The 16,117-nt window shown below is 38.4% G+C and overlaps 1 protein-coding gene across 6 annotated transcripts in view; it reads right to left on the bottom strand.

The window, feature by feature from the left end:
• Nucleotides 1–16,117, bottom strand: part of LOC134340898 (rho GTPase-activating protein 32-like) — a 576,830-nt gene that overhangs the window by 202,804 nt on the left and 357,909 nt on the right. The gene's annotated exons all lie outside the window — the stretch shown is intronic.

The raw sequence follows: 16,117 nt of genomic DNA, 5'->3' as shown, positions 1-16,117 counted from the left end.
ATCGCCCACCATATTCCAAATGTGGTCTGACCAGTGCCTTATAATGCTTCAGCATTACATTGTTACTTTTATATTCTAGTCCTATCGAAATGAATGCTAAAATCGCATTTGTCTTCCTTACACTGACTCAAACTGCAAGCGAATCCTGCACGAGGACTCCCAAGTCCTTTTGCATTACTGATTTTTGAATTTTCTCCCCGTTTAGAAAACAGTCCACGCCATTGTTCTTTCTGCCAAATTACATGACCATACAATTCCCTATATTACAGATATATTCCATCTGCCACCTCTTTGCCCATTCCCCCAATCTGTCTAAGTACATCTGCAGACACCTTGCTTCCTCAACACTACCTGCCCTTCCACTTAACTTTGCATCATCTGCAAACTTGGCCAAAAGCCATCTATTCCATCATCCAAATCATTGACATACAATTTGAAAAGAAGCAGCACACCATAAGTCTGTGGCAGCCAACCAAAAAGCACCCGTCAACCTTCTTCCCACTCTTTGCCTCCTGCCAGTCAGCCAATCTTCACTCCATTTTAGTACCTTTCTTGTAATACCATGGGCTATTACCTTGTTAAGCAGCCTCACGTGTGGCACTTTGTCAAAGGCCTTCTGAAAATCCAAGTAAATAATATCCACCAACTCTCCTTTGTCTATCTTGCAAGTTATTTCCTCAAAGGATTCCAACAGATTTGTCAGGCAAGATTTCTGCTTTAGAAAATTATGCTGACCTTAGCCTATTTTATTATGTGCCTCCAACTACTCTGAAACCTCATCCTTAATAATAAACTCCAACATCTTTCCAACCACTGAAGTCAAGCTGATTGACCTATATTTCCTTTCTTTTGCCTCCCTCCCTTCTTAAAGAATGGAATGATATTTGCAATTTTCCAATCCTCAGGAACCATTCCAGAATCTAGAGATTCTTAAAAGAACATTACTGATGCCTCCACAATCTCTTCAGCTACCTCTTTCGGAACCCTGGGGTGTAGTCCATCTGGTCCAGGTGATTTAACTACCTTCAGGCTCTTCAGCTTCCCGAACACCTCCTCCTTATTAATAGCAACAATGCTCATTTCTGTCCCCTGATACACTCACATTTCCGGCATTCTACTAGTGTCTCCCACAGAAAAATCTGTATCCACCATTTCTTTGTCTCCCATTACTACTTTTCCAGCATTATTTTCCAGCCGTCTGATATCTACTCTCTTCTCTTTTACCCTTTATACTGTACATATGAAAAAACTTATTGTACTCCCTTTTATATGATTGGCTAGATTACTTTCATTTAATCTTTTCTCTCTTTATGGCTTTTCTAGTTGCCTTCTGTTGGTTTTTAAAAGCTTCCCAATCCTCCAAATTCCCACTCATTTTTGCCCTCTCTTTTGCTATTATGCTGTCCTTGACTTCACTTGTCAGCCATGGTTGCCTCATCCTAACTTCAGAATAATCTTCTTTGAGATGTATCTATCTTGCAACCTCTGAATTTTCCCCATAAACACCAGCCATTGCTGTTCTGCTATCATTCCTGCTAGTGTCTCCTTCCAATCAGTTTTGCCCAGGTCCTCTCTCGTGCCTCTGTAATCCCCTTTACTACACTGTAATACTGATACATTTGATTTTATCTTCTCCTTCTCAAACCGCAGGGTGAATTCTATCATAATACAATCACTGTCTCCTAAGGGTACCTTTACCTTAAACTTCCTAATCAGATCTGGGTCATTACATAATACCCAATCCAGAACTACCATTCCCCTACTGGGCTCTACTACAAGCTGCTCTTAAAAAAAAACATCTGCTAGGCATTTTACAAATTCCCTCTCTTGGGATCCAACACTAACCGGATTTTCCCAGTCCACTTGCTTATTGAAATCCCCCATAATTATTGTACCATTGCCTTTATTACATGCCTTTGCTATTTCCCATTGAGAATTATATCCCACATTCTGGCTACTGTTCGGAAGCCCGTATGTAACTCCCATCAGGGTCTTTTTACTCTTGCAGTTTCTGAACTCTACCCGCAAGAATTCTACATCTTCTGATCCTCTGTCAGCTCTTAAGGATTTGACTTCATTTTTTTTTTACTAAGAGAGCCATGCCACCCTCTGTCTACTTTCGATACAATGTATATCCTTGGATGTTAAACTCCCAAGTACGATCTTCTGTCAGCCACAACTCAGATGTCCACAACATCATATCTCTAACTGCACCACAAGACCATCTGACTTATTCCATATACTGCATGCATTCAAGTGTAACACCTTCAGTTCAGAAACTCATCACCCTTTCTGATTTCTTGGATCATTATTGGAAGGTTCTTGGATCATTGGTATTTCTTCTGGAATACAAGTAACCTATTCAAGAGGAACAGGTTGCATTTATACCAGAGGGGAACCGATATTTTTTTTAGAACATAGAACATAAGAAACAGGAGCAGGAGTAGGCCATCTGGCCCATCGAGCCTGCTCCGCCATTCAATAAGATCATGGCTGACCTGACTTTTTTTAAATTGGTCATAGTGAGGGCCAGGCCCCAATGATCTGATTTTTATTTTACTTTATTGATATACAGAGCAGAATAGGCCCTTCTGGCCCTTCGAGCCACACCACCCAATTTAATCTGAGCCAAATCATGGGCCAATTAACCTACCTACCAGTACACCTTCGAACTGTGGGAGGAAACTGAAGCACCCAGAGGAAACACAAGTGGTCACGAGGAGAACGTACAAACTCCTTACAGGCAGTGGCGGATGGTGAAATTTGCTTTCTCCAACAAAGAGGGCGTAAACTAGATTGACGGTGGGGAGAAATTGAGTGAAAAACTGGAGTACGTGCAGCAACCAAAGTATGTAAACCTATCAATCAGGAAGGCAGATAAAACCACCGCTTTAAATTGCAGCTTTTTCAATGCATGTACATAAACAAGTAAAGCTAACAAACTGAGAATGTGGATTGCTTCTAGCGACTGGGATAGCGTGGCCATATCAGAAATGTGGTTGAGAGAAGGGCAGGACAAGCAGCTTATGTTTCAAATCACTGATGCTCTTGGCACAACAGAGAGATATGTAGGAGTGGAAAAAGATGTTCAAGTTCTAGCTTAAGTTTAATTGTCACTCAACCATACATGAATACCGCCAAACAAAACAGCATTCCTCCAGGGAAAGGTGCCACCAATCACAAACAGCACAAGGCACATATAGCACAAAAAGAGATTGCAAGCACATAGAAGATAGCAGTAAATTACAGTCACATAAAAAAAAATACTCCAAGTCCCCAAGTCCATGAATGTTGCAGCAGTCTGCAGCTGGTCTTCTAGCAAGTGAACACGGGGGGACAGCACTGACTCCAGCAGGAATGCCACAGCACACCAGTGAAGAGCCAGACTCCAACAGTATCACCCTGGGCAACTGCAAGCAGGCAACACTGCAGCTTGAGGCCTGGCCCTCACTGTGACCAAGCCCACACAGTTCTCCCACAATCTGCCAATACAGCAATGAACTGGACTTGCATTCCACGCCAACAAGTTCTCGCAATCACAAGAAAAGCAATTAAGGTGATCAATTGCTGTTATACCTCACACCTCTCACCTTCTTTGTGCACCAATGCCTCTGTCGCAGGCAGTAGCACAATCTTCACCAAGTCCAGTTCATTCAGTTTCTCCACCAACGAGCAACTTGCTGATGTGGTGGACCTTCAGTACTTTAAGTTCGTAATGTCCAGCAGGGTCTTGCGATTGTAAAAATTATGTTTACAAAAAACAGTAATACCTTGGTTGACCCCATAGAACCCACGGCTTCTGAGCACGCTGGCATCTTACTGGACAGTGTTGCATTTTTGATAAGGAAGGACATATCCTGCTTAGAGAGGATATTCTTCTTGGACTTCCGGTAGCGCTCATGGAGTGAAGTCGCGTTCTTGACTCGCTCCATTACCTCTGAGTTTTTTTTCTCTATGGTCAGCTATACTTTAATTAACCATTAAGGCATCAACTCTTACAATACTTTGAATTAAACTGAATTCTCCGACAACTGGATGAAACTTAGATCTGCTATGTCTAAGAACGGGAAAAACGGCAAGGATGGTAAACCTCCGGTTAAACCGAAAGGTACGGATCTCCCCCCGACTGAATCACCGGTGACTTTGAAAGCTATATCGGAGTTAATTCAGAGGGAAATTTCAACCTCTGTTAGGGAGATGATTCGTACGGAAATTGCAGACTCTGTTAAAGACCTGATTCATACGGAAATCTCAACTAATCTCCAGAAAATTGCCGATTCAATTGATAAGATGCAAACATTTATTGCGGAACATCAGTCGGCTATATCTGATCTTCAAAAATTCGCGCAACAAAGTGAGCTTAAGATGGGGAAAATTGAAGAAACAATTAATGTAATGAAGAAGAAACTTGACTTTCTGACTTTTAAAAACTCTGACTTGGAATCTAGAATGCGACGGCAGAATTTACGAATGATTGGGGTGCGGGAAGCTGTGGAATCTAACAACCCCATGAAGTATTTTTCTCAACTTTTAAAAGATGCATTCCCTACTGTATTTCCTGACCAACCACCGCTACTGGATCGTGTTCACAGAATCCCATCATATTCGTCTAGGTCAGATAGACCTAGGCATGTTATCTTACGTTTTCATTACTTTCAAGACAAGGAGAGACTGTTTCGATTCGCTCGATCTAAAGGTTTCATTGATTTTTCGGATCTTAGGTTCCGATTCGTGGAAGATTTCAGTAAACCAATCTGGGACCAACGGGTTCGCTACAGATCTGTGATGTCGGAATTCTATAAGATGGATTTAAGACCAGCGTTGCTGTACCCTGCACGTCTAAGGATTCGCATGTCAGATGGAGTCCTTCGTTTTTTGATTCTCCATCGGATGCCCAGAGTTATCTGGATCAACTTTCACCTTCAACATCTTAATTGCTATTTTTTTTTATTATCTCCGTTGATCGGAGGCTGTGAATTGGTTGGTTTTAACTTTTTCGTGCCCTATTTGGGCAGAAAAGTTTATTTTTGATTTCTTAATATGGTTGCTAAACTTTCTTTTCAACTGCGTCATTTCTTTCTTTTTCCAGGGGATTCTGGGTGGTTACTTCCTTTTTGTCATCTTACGTATTTCCTGTGTGGCCTTAAATTTTGTAGTTTTTTAAAATTTTATTCTGTTTTGCTTTTTATAACCACTTTATGTCAATAATCTTATTTTTTCTTGTTGCTGTGTTTATTCATGGATTTGTGGTTTATTGTGGGTTTTTTTTAATATATATTTTCTGGCTTTTGTTCTGTTGTGAGTGTATTTTAATTGAGCTACCTTTTTTTTTACTTTTTTACTGTTTTACAATTAGCTGATCTTTTTCATATTTATACCTTTTTTTAGGGAGCGTATACCGGAAGTCATGGGGGTAGTTTTAGCGCTTGCTTCTTTCGGGCGGGTCTGCTTTAGATTTTGCCTTGGGGTCTTGGGGCGGGGTGGTGGGAGGGGCTTCACGTTTTAGTTTGTTTCTCTTTGGGCTATATACATTATTGAAGTACTGGTTGCGTCCTTTTTCCCGGTATCTTTCGTATGTTCTGTTTCCTCTCCGGGTTTGTGGGTCGAGCCTATCGTCAATCCTCCTTGTTGTGGGTTGACTTTAGGATTTATGGAGTCTATTATTAATTTTGTCTCCTGGAATACTAACGGTCTTAATCATCCTATTAAAAGGAAAAAAGTTTTTAAAGTGTTCCGGAGACTTAAAGCACAAATTTTATTTTTACAAGAGACCCATGTACGGAGGGGGGACAGACTACGTTTTTTTAAATTCTGGAAGGGGCAACAATTTCATTCGAACTCCAATGCTAAGATTCGAGGCGTCTCTATTTTTATAGATTCCTCAGTTACTTTTATACAACAGGATATTATTTCTGATCCGAATGGTAGATTTTTATTGGTTAGTGGTTTACTATTTAATAAAAAAGTAGTTTTGGTTAATGTTTATGCTCCTAATATGGATTGTCCGGAATTTTATAAATCATTGTTTAATCAGTTTCCGAATTTGAACGAGTTTTCATTGATCTGGGGCGGAGATCTTAATACCTGTTTGTCTCCAGCTTTGGACCGTTCGGCTCCTTTACGGACCTTACCTAATAAATCTGCAAATTTGATTAATTTTTTCCTTTCTGATTCTGGGTCGACGGACATTTGGCGTTTTCTGCATCCTCAGGAAAAAGATTTTTCCTTCTTTTCACATGTTCATCATTCCTATTCAAGAATTGATTATTTTCTTATTGATTCTCGTCTTATTCCTTCAGTGATTAAATGTGATTATGATTCTATAACCATTTCGGATCATGCTCCACTTAAGCTTTCTATTAAAATTATGGCCAATATACCAAATAATAGACAATGGCGTTTTAATTCGCTGTTGCTTCAGGACTCGGACTTTGTTAATTTTATGAATGAACAGATTGAGCTTTTTTTTACAATTAACCATACAGAAGATATTTCGGTTAACACTCTTTGGGACACTTTTAAAGCCTATATTCGGGGTCAGATTATTTCGTATTCTGCTGCTTTGAGGAAGAAACAGAAGCAGGAGGAGATGGCAATTGTGGACAAGATTAAAGAAATTGATAAGAAATATGTTATGGCTCCTTCTGAGGAGTTATACAAACAAAGAACTGAACTTCAAATGGAACACAGTTTACTACTCTCGTCCTCGATTGTAAACCAATTAAAGAAAACAAGAAGTGACTTTTATGTTCACAGTGACAAAACTGGCAAGCTGCTGGCTAATCAATTGAAATCTAATTATGTTAAATCTCAAATCAATCAGATTTATAACCAAAATGATCGATTGATACTGGATCATGTGGGGATTAATCAAACCTTTTGTGATTTTTATTCTTCTTTATATCAATCAGAGTCTCCTCGAGATTCTAAATATATGAATGATTTTTTAGATAAGTTAGACTTCCCTCAGATTTCACAGGATATGTCTTCTTTATTAGATACTTCCATTACAATGGATGAGATTAAGAATGTTATTTTTTCTATGAATCTGGGGAAAGCTCCTGGCCCGGATGGGTTTACCGTTGAATTTTATAAATGTTTTGCTTCTTTATTGATTCCTTGGCTCTGTAGGGTTTTTGAGGCTTCTCTGAAACTTGGTAAACTTCCTGAATCTTTTAATAGAGCATCAATTTCTCTAATACTAAAGAAGGATAAAGACCCTGCTCAATGTGCATCTTATAGACCAATATCTTTATTAAATGTTGATTCTAAAGTTTTTTCTAAGTTATTAGCAAATAGACTAGAAAAAGTACTTCCTTCTATTATTTCGGAAGACCAAACGGGTTTTATTAAAGGTCGTTACTCTTTTTATAATATTCGTACATTGTTAAATATCGTTTATACTCCCTCACAAAATGTTCCTGAGTGTGTTATTTCTTTAGATGCCGAGAAAGCTTTTGATAGAGTAGAATGGCCTTATTTATTTAAGGTGCTTGAAATGTTTAATTTTAGCTTGAAATTTATATCCTGGATTAAACTGTTATATCATTCCCCTGTAGCCTCGGTTCGTACTAACTCTTTAAACTCACCTTTTTTTCCTCTCTTTCGAGGTACTCGACAAGGCTGTCCTCTTAGTCCCCTATTATTTGATATTGCATTAGAACCTCTTGCAATTGCTATTCGAGAATCTTCAAATATTACTGGGATAACTCGGGGATTAAAGTCCCATAAATTATTACTCTATGCTGATGATTTACTTTTATATATTTCTAATCCTGAGAAATCCATTCCTGCTGTTTTAGAGTTATTAGCACAATTTGGTTTTTTCTCAGGTTATAAATTAAATCTTAGTAAGAGTGAACTTTTTCCGATTAATAAATATCTTCCCTTATATTATAAATTTCCATTTAAATTGATTAATAATTATTTTTCATATCTTGGGATTAAAATTACTTGTAAATATAAAGATTTATTTAAGACTAACTTTTTACCATTAATAGACCATATTACTCAACTTTCATCTAAATGGTTTCCCTTATATTTAACTTTGATTGGTCGTATTAATGCAGTTAAGATGTTTTTTTTGCCAAAATTTTTATATGTGTTTCAGGCATTACCAATTTTCGTTCCAAAATCTTTCTTTGATAAAGTTGACTCTAAAATTTCTTCATTTATTTGGCAGAATAAGAATCCGAGACTGGGTAAAATACATTTACAGAAAGCTAAGAGAGGTGGAGGTTTAGCATTACCTAACTTTAGATTCTATTATTGGGCTATTAATATTCGACATATGAAATTTTGGTTACTTGACCAGGACATACTATCTATTCCTAAATGGGTAGCATTGGAATTACAATCTGTTCAGGGTTATACACTTGGCTCTATTTTAGGCTCCTCTCTCCCTTTTGATTCGAAACGCCTTAAGCAGGTCTCTAAGCCGATAGTTAAATATGCTTTGCGCATTTGGTTTCAATTCAGAAAATTTTTTGATCTTAATCAATTCGGGTTAGCGATTCCTATTTTAGGTAACATATTTTTTCCTCCCTCTTTTACGGATCGCGCTTTTCAAACTTGGAAGACTAAGGGTATTTTACGGTTTTTGGATTTATTTTTAGATGGTTCCCTTATGTCTTTTGAACAATTATCTAATAAATATAACTTATCAAGAATACATTTTTTTAGATATTTACAAGTTAGAAATTTCCTAAGTACTATACTTTCTTCCTTTCCAATGCTTCCTCCTACATATATTTTAGATTCGATAATTAACCTCAATCCATGTCAGAAAGGTGCATCGGCTATGATTTATAATATTATTATGAAACTTAGGAAAGCTCCATTTGATAAGATTAGGGTAGATTGGGAACAGGAATTGGGGCTTACCATTTCTGTGGATGATTGGGGGCAGATTTTACAATTAGTTAATACTTCCTCTATTTATGCTAAACATTCCCTAATTCAATTTAAAGTGGTTCATAGAGCACATATGTCCAAAGATAAGTTAGCGCGTTTTTACTCGCATATTAATCCTTTCTGTGATAGATGTTCGGGGCAGATAGCCTCTTTAACTCATATGTTTTGGTCTTGTCCTACTTTGGAAACTTTTTGGAGAGATATTTTTAATATTATTTCTAAGGTATTAAATATAGATATCTCTCCTCACCCTATTACTGCTATCTTTGGACTACCTAAAATTTCTAGTAATCTTTCCCCTTCAGCCCGTAGAATGATTGCATTTCTTACTTTAATGGCGAAAAGATGTATTTTACAACATTGGAAAGAGCTTAATGCTCCAACTACCTTTTTTTGGTTTTCTCAGACGATTTTATGTTTGAATTTGGAGAAAATTAGAAGTAACCTTTATGATTCTTCATTTAAATTTGAACAGATTTGGGGACCTTATATTCGATATTTTCATTTAATGTAATATTTACCCTTGTTGTTTTTTTTTTCACTGTTTTAAATGGAGGTCGGGATTGAGGACGTGATTTTAAGTTTAACTCTGTTTGGTTTCAAGTTAGCCCATTGCTTTGCCCTGCTTTTAGTTAGTTGCACGGTGGGTTTTTTTTTGGGGGTTTTTTTCGTTTTTTTTTCTTTTTTTCCATTGATATATATAAAATTTAGTATACTATTATGTTATCTTGGTTTCTTATGTTTAAATTACATTGTTTGTAGTATTTTTTTTGGTATTGATACCTTTTGGAATTTTATTATACTTTAACATTGTATTAATGTTTATATGGCTTACCTTTTTTGTATACTTACTCAATAAAAAGATTTAAAAAGAAAGAGGATATTCTTGAGGGATCATTTGACAGGCCATTCGGGTGGAACTCAGAAATATGGAGATAGACACCTTTGTGGTGGTACATTAGAGACCTCCAATAATCAGCTGGAACTTGAAGATGTGTGTTGAAATTGGAAGTAGTTGTGAGAATAATAGAGGGAGATTTCAATTTTCCTGTTATTGACTGGGCCACCCAGTCTGAAAAGGGCCTGGATGGGGAGGAATTTGTGGGATACATCCAAGACAATTTCCCCATACAATAATATAGAGGAACTTACTTGGAAAAGAGCAATACTGGACCTCACCTTTACGATTAAGGCATGCAAAATAATTGAAGTGACAGTTGGGGCATACTTTAGGAAGAGTGACCACAGTTCTATTAGTTTTATAATAGATATGGAAAAAGATAGAGCAGATCCTCAAATTGAAGCCCTAACACTGGAGAAGGGTCAGCTTTGAGGGTATTAGGCAGGATCCAGCTGAGGCCAACTGGGCAACACTATTTTGAAAGCAAAAGAACATCAAGTGGGTGGCTTTTAACAGGGTCAAGGGTAGACATGCCAAATTTGGCGAACCCTGGCTGACAAGAGGCATCTAGTCAGGAAAAAGGAAGTGTACATCACTTTTAGGCAGCTGGGGACATATGAATCCTTTGACAAATATAAAAAGCTTAAGAGGAAAATCAGAAGGGCAAAAAGAGGGTCTGAGATGAATTTGGTAGGCAGGGTTAAAAATAATCGCAAGAAATTCTTCAGTAACACGAACAGCAAAAAAGTTGACAAGGGAGAGACTAAGAGCATCAAACTGCCTGTGTGTGGAGCCACAAGAGAAAGCCAAGATTTTAAATGTCTATTTCTCCTGGTGTTTATTAAAGAGGATATCATGGCTGCCAAAGAAATAAGGACAATAAGTAGTCAGGTCAGCATATACATATAAACAAGGAAGGAGAATTTGCAGCGTTGAAGTGGGTTAAATCCCAGAACCTGACCGGACCCTGTACCAGCAGACCTCATGGGTAACCAGGGAATAAATTTCAGAGGCCATTGTAGAGATATTTACTGTTATTATTAGTCACCGGTGAAGTTCCAGAAGGCCGGAGGGTGACTAATGTTGTTCTATTATCAGTTGTAGGGAAGTTACTGGAGGGAGTTCTGAGGGAGAAGAACTACAATCATTTGGATAGTCAAGGCCTGATCAGGAACAGTTAACGTGGATTTGTGCGTGTGAAATCATACCTGACAAATATTTGAGTTTTTCAAAGAGATAACCAAGGGGATAAATGAAGGTAAGGCAGTGTATATTGTCAACATGGCCTTTGACAAGCTCCTGCATTGCAGGCTAATCTGGAAGGTTAGATTGCATGGAATTCAAGGGGAGCAAGTGAGGTGGATTCAGAATTGGCTCGATGGTAGGACACAGAAGGTGATGCCTGAAGGTCAATTTTTCAACTGCAGGCCTGTGAATAGTGAGGTGCCCCGGGGGACAGTGTTGATACCTCTGTTATTCACCATTTAGACCACAAGACCATAAGATACAAGAGCAAAATTAGGCCATTTGACCCATCGTCTGCTCCACATAAATTTACATTATTTATGTAAATGATTTGAAGATGAATGCACATGGCATGATTAGCAAGTTTGCTAATGAAACTAAATTAGCGGGCATTGTTGATTAGTGAAGCAGGTTACAATGAACTACAAAGGGGTCCCTCAGTTAAGGAGGTGGGCTGAGGAATAGCAAATGATTTTTAACTTATGAGCTGATATATTTTGGACAGTCAAACCAGGGTAGGACCTATGCAATGAATGGCAGGGCACTGATAAGTGTTGTGGAACAGAGGAACCTGGGAGTACAAGTACACACTTCACTGAAAGTGGCTACACAAGTAGACAGGATGGTGAAGAAGGTGCTTAGCATTCTGGCCTTCATCAGTCAGGGCATCGAGTTTGGGAATAGAACCATTGAGGTGTAATATTATAATTTGTTGGTGAGACCGCACTTCATTATTATATACAGTTTTGGTCAACATGCTATACAAAAGACATTGTCAAGCTACAGAGGGTTCAGAAGGGATTCATGAAGACACTGCCTGGACTAGAGGACTAGAGGACCTGAGTTATAGAGAATAGTTGTCCATGCTAGATATTTATTCCTCAGAGTGCAAGAGAATGAGGGGTGACTTCTTAGAAGTTTATAAAATCATTTGTTTTATGGATGGTGATAGCCTCTTCTATCAGATTCCCCCTTCTCCAACCCTTTATCTCTTTCAACTTTCAGCTTCCTAGCTCTTTACTTCATCCCTCCCCCCTCCCAGTTTCACCTATCACATAGCACCATGGAGAAACACCTGACTGGTTAAACTCCAAAAAAAGTATTGAAAAGCTGAACGCAGGAGGCAGAAAACAAAACTCAAGGTCCATTATGACATTTATAAAGAAACTCTTTGCATCTATAATTTAGAGTTGAGACATGCAAGGCAGTCCTTCTTCTCTGATCTCATAAACAAACACAGCAATAATGTACGTGCCTTATTTGCAACAGTTGATAGGTTCACACATCCTCCTACATCAGTAGCACTTGAACTTCTATCTACAGAGTCATGTAATGACCTTGCGTTCTTTTCTACTGAAAATATTTCAGAAAATTAGACATGCTGTCAGTGTTTCTGCATCAGGTCAGAAGTCCGTGTCATCCTTTCACTCACTTAGAACTAATTAGTTAAGGTAATGGTGGCCGATTAGGAAAAGGGGAGGTGCAACGAGACCTGGGTGTCATTATACACCAGTCATTGAAAGTGGGTATGCAGGTACAGCAGGTGGTGAAAAAGGCGAATGGTATGCTGGCATTTATAGCAAGAGGATTCAAGTACAGGAGCAGGGAGGTACTACTGCAGTTGTACAAGGCCTTGGTGAGACCACACCTGGAGTATTGTGTGCAGTTTTGGTCCCCTAATCTGAGGAAAGACATCCTTGCCATTGAGGGAGTATAAAGAAGGTTCACCAGATTGATTCCTGGGATGGCAGGACTTTCATATGAAGAAAGACTGGATGAACTGGGCTTGTACTCGTGGGAATTGAGGGGGGGATCTGATTGAAACGTATAAAATCCTAAAGGGATTGGACAGGCTAGATGCAGGAAGATTGTTCCCGATGTTGGGGAAGTCCAGAACGAGGGGTCACAGTTTGAGGATAAAGGGGAAGCCTTTTAGGACCGAGATTAGGAAAAACTTCTTCACACAGAGAGTGGAGAATCTGTGGAATTCTCTGCCACAGGAAACAGTTGAGGCCAGTTCATTGGCTATATTTAAGAGGGAGTTAGATATGGCCCTTGTGGCTACGGGGATCAGGGGGTATGGAGGGAAGGCTGGGGCGGGGTTCTGAGTTGGATGATCGGCCATGATAATAAATGGCGGTGCAGGCTCGAAGGGCCGAATGGCCTACTCCTGCACCTATTTTCTATGTATGTTTCTATGTAACACAATTCAAACCCATTGACTATAAAACTGTAGAAGAAATTGTGCTACACCTGAAATCCTCCTCCTGTTCCCTTGACATTTTACCTACAACCTTTCATAAAAATGTTTTTAATTGCATGGTGCCAGACATTCTGCAAATACTCAACACTTCTCTTCTATCAGGCTGTTTCCCAAAAGCCCTGAAAACTGCAGCTATTAAGCCTCTTTTTGAAAAAGAACAACCTAGATGTCACAGTAATTAAGTGTCATCAGGTGACTATGGTCCCAAAAAAACGCTGTATTGGACGAATCACAGGTTGGATGAGCCAAAATTTCCTCCAGTTACACAAAGAGAAAACTGAAATAATTGTTTTTGGTGCCAAAACAGAACGATTAAAAATCAGTGCTCACTTAGAATCCCTGTCGATACAGACCACAAACCAAGCCAGAAACCTTGGTGTTGTGATGGACTCCAAGTTAAATTTTAACTGACACATTAAGACAATTACAAAGTTAGCCGACTACCATCTTAAAAATATAGTGAGAGTTGAAGGCTTATGTCTCAGCAAGATCTAGAAAAACTCATCCATACATTTAATTGTAGTAGGTTTGACTGCTGTAATGGTATTTTCACAGGTCCCTGTAAATAAAAAAAACCCTCAGACAGCTGCAGCTTATTCAGAACACTGCTGCTAGAGTCCTCACTGAGACCAAGACAGTAGAACACATCACTTCAGTTCTCAGATCACTACATTGGCTTCCTGTCCATCGGAGGATTAATTTAAAATAATACTGCTGGTTTCTAAAGCACTGAATGGTCTCGGGCCAAAACACATCTCCGATCTCTTGCTGCATTATGAACCTTCCCGAGCTCTCCGGTCGTCTGGGGCGAGTCTGTTTACTGTCCCCAGGGTCAAAACTAAACATGCTGAAGCAACTTTTAGTTACTAAGCTCTACATATCTGAAAGTCTGCCCCAACTTTAAGTTCTTTTTAAGTGAGGCTTAAAACTTTTCTTTTCGGTGTAGCTTTTAATTAAAATCTCCAGCTCTGTAACTTCTATTTACTACATGTATTTTTGTGTGATTTTATTCTTTTATATATTGTCTGAAATCTGATCTTTATCTTGTTCTATGTGAAGCACTTTGAATTGTTTTGTGTTTGAAAAGTGCTATACTAATAAACTTGGTTGCTTATACTTCTTCCTCCCCTCCTCTCACCTTCTTCCTCTGACCTTTCATCTTTTTTGCCTGTCCTGATGAAGGGTCTCAGCCCAAACTGTAGACTGTTTACTCCTTTCCGTAGATGCTGCCTGGCCTGCTGAGTTTATCCAGCATTTTGTGTTTTGCTCCAGGTAGTAAGTGACATATATGTATTTTCATAATAAATTTACTTTGAACTTTGAAAAACCAAGGAAACGTTGCAAGACGATATCTGAGCTAAGGATAAACCAATCATGCTGGAAAAGAACAGAAAATACAAAGGAAAGAATGGCTATTAGATTCCATGAAAGATTGATAGGAATAAAACAACAAAGCCATTGTATAAAACAAACACTATAAAGGCAAATTTAAAGATGCTGGATCCAAATGCACAAAACATTCATAATAAAGTGAGTGAATTAATAACGCAATTAGATGTAGACACCAGTGCGGAGACTGGGATGCAGGGTGACAAAGAGTGGGAGCTGTATCAAAAGATAGTTAATATTTAGGAAGGACAGGGAAAGAGAAAAAGGGGTGGGGTGGTATAGTTAGTAAAGGATGAACCTGAGCAGTAGTGAGAAAGGATATTGATTCAGAAAATCAAGATGTAGATTTAGTTTAGGTGGAGCTAAGTCGCAAAAACATTGGTGAGACTTGTCTGCAGAATTCAAAAGAGGAACAGCATCAAAAGGGAAATAAGAGAACAGGGAAAATGTATACTACAGTAATCCTGGATGACTTTAATCCACATATACATTGGCCAAAACATATTATCAAATAACAATGTGAAAGACGAATTCCCAGAGTGCCAACAAGATTGCTTCTTAAACCTGTACACTGAAGAGTCAGCTGGGGAATAGGTTATCCCAGAATGGGCACTGTGTGATGAGAAGGGGTTTGTTCATAATCTTGTGTGTGGTCCTTTATAGAAAAGTGACATAACATGATCAAATTATATTAAGATGAAAAGTGAGGTAATTCAATCCAAAGCTAGGGTCTTATATTTGAACAAAGATAACTATAGAGATACAAGGAGTGAATTGGTTTTGTTAAAAGGCATGACAGCGGATAGGGTAACACACAAAATGCTGGAGGAACGCAGCAGGTCAGTCTATGTAAAGAAATAAAAAGTCAAGGTTTCAGGCTGAGATCCTTCATCAGGACAGACAATTGTTAACATTGAAGAAATGAACTCAAGAGTTAGAATTATTTTCCAGAACAAAAACTTACAAGGTACAGGAACCAACCCTGACAACAAAAGTAGTTAAGGATCTGATTAAATCCAAAAAGGAATTATGTAAGTTGCCAGTAAAAGTGGCATGCTTCAGGTTTAAGAACAGTTTAGAATTCAGCAAAAAAGGACCAAAAGTTTGATTAACAGATGATCAAAAGATTACAAGTACGAAGGCAGAGCTGAATGATGATGGCACTAAATGGCAACTCCTTTGCCAAGCCAGCTAGAGATGAATATCAAGGTGATTACAAAAGTTTCAACAAGTATACAAAAAGAAAGAGATCACTGGAAGGAAAAATATCAGAAATAGCACACTTAATGATGGGAAACAAAGAAAGAGCAGAGGATTTAAACAAATACTTTTGTTCATTTTATTTGAAGAAACACAAATAATTTCCCACAAATTTTAAGAAACTAATACAGGGGTTCTCAACCTTT

Source organism: Mobula hypostoma, chromosome X2, assembly GCF_963921235.1.
Source record: "Mobula hypostoma chromosome X2, sMobHyp1.1, whole genome shotgun sequence".
NCBI lineage: Eukaryota > Metazoa > Chordata > Chondrichthyes > Myliobatiformes > Myliobatidae > Mobula > Mobula hypostoma.
The sequence above is the reverse complement of the archived record's forward strand: the minus strand, read 5'-3'. Positions and strand labels throughout refer to the sequence as shown.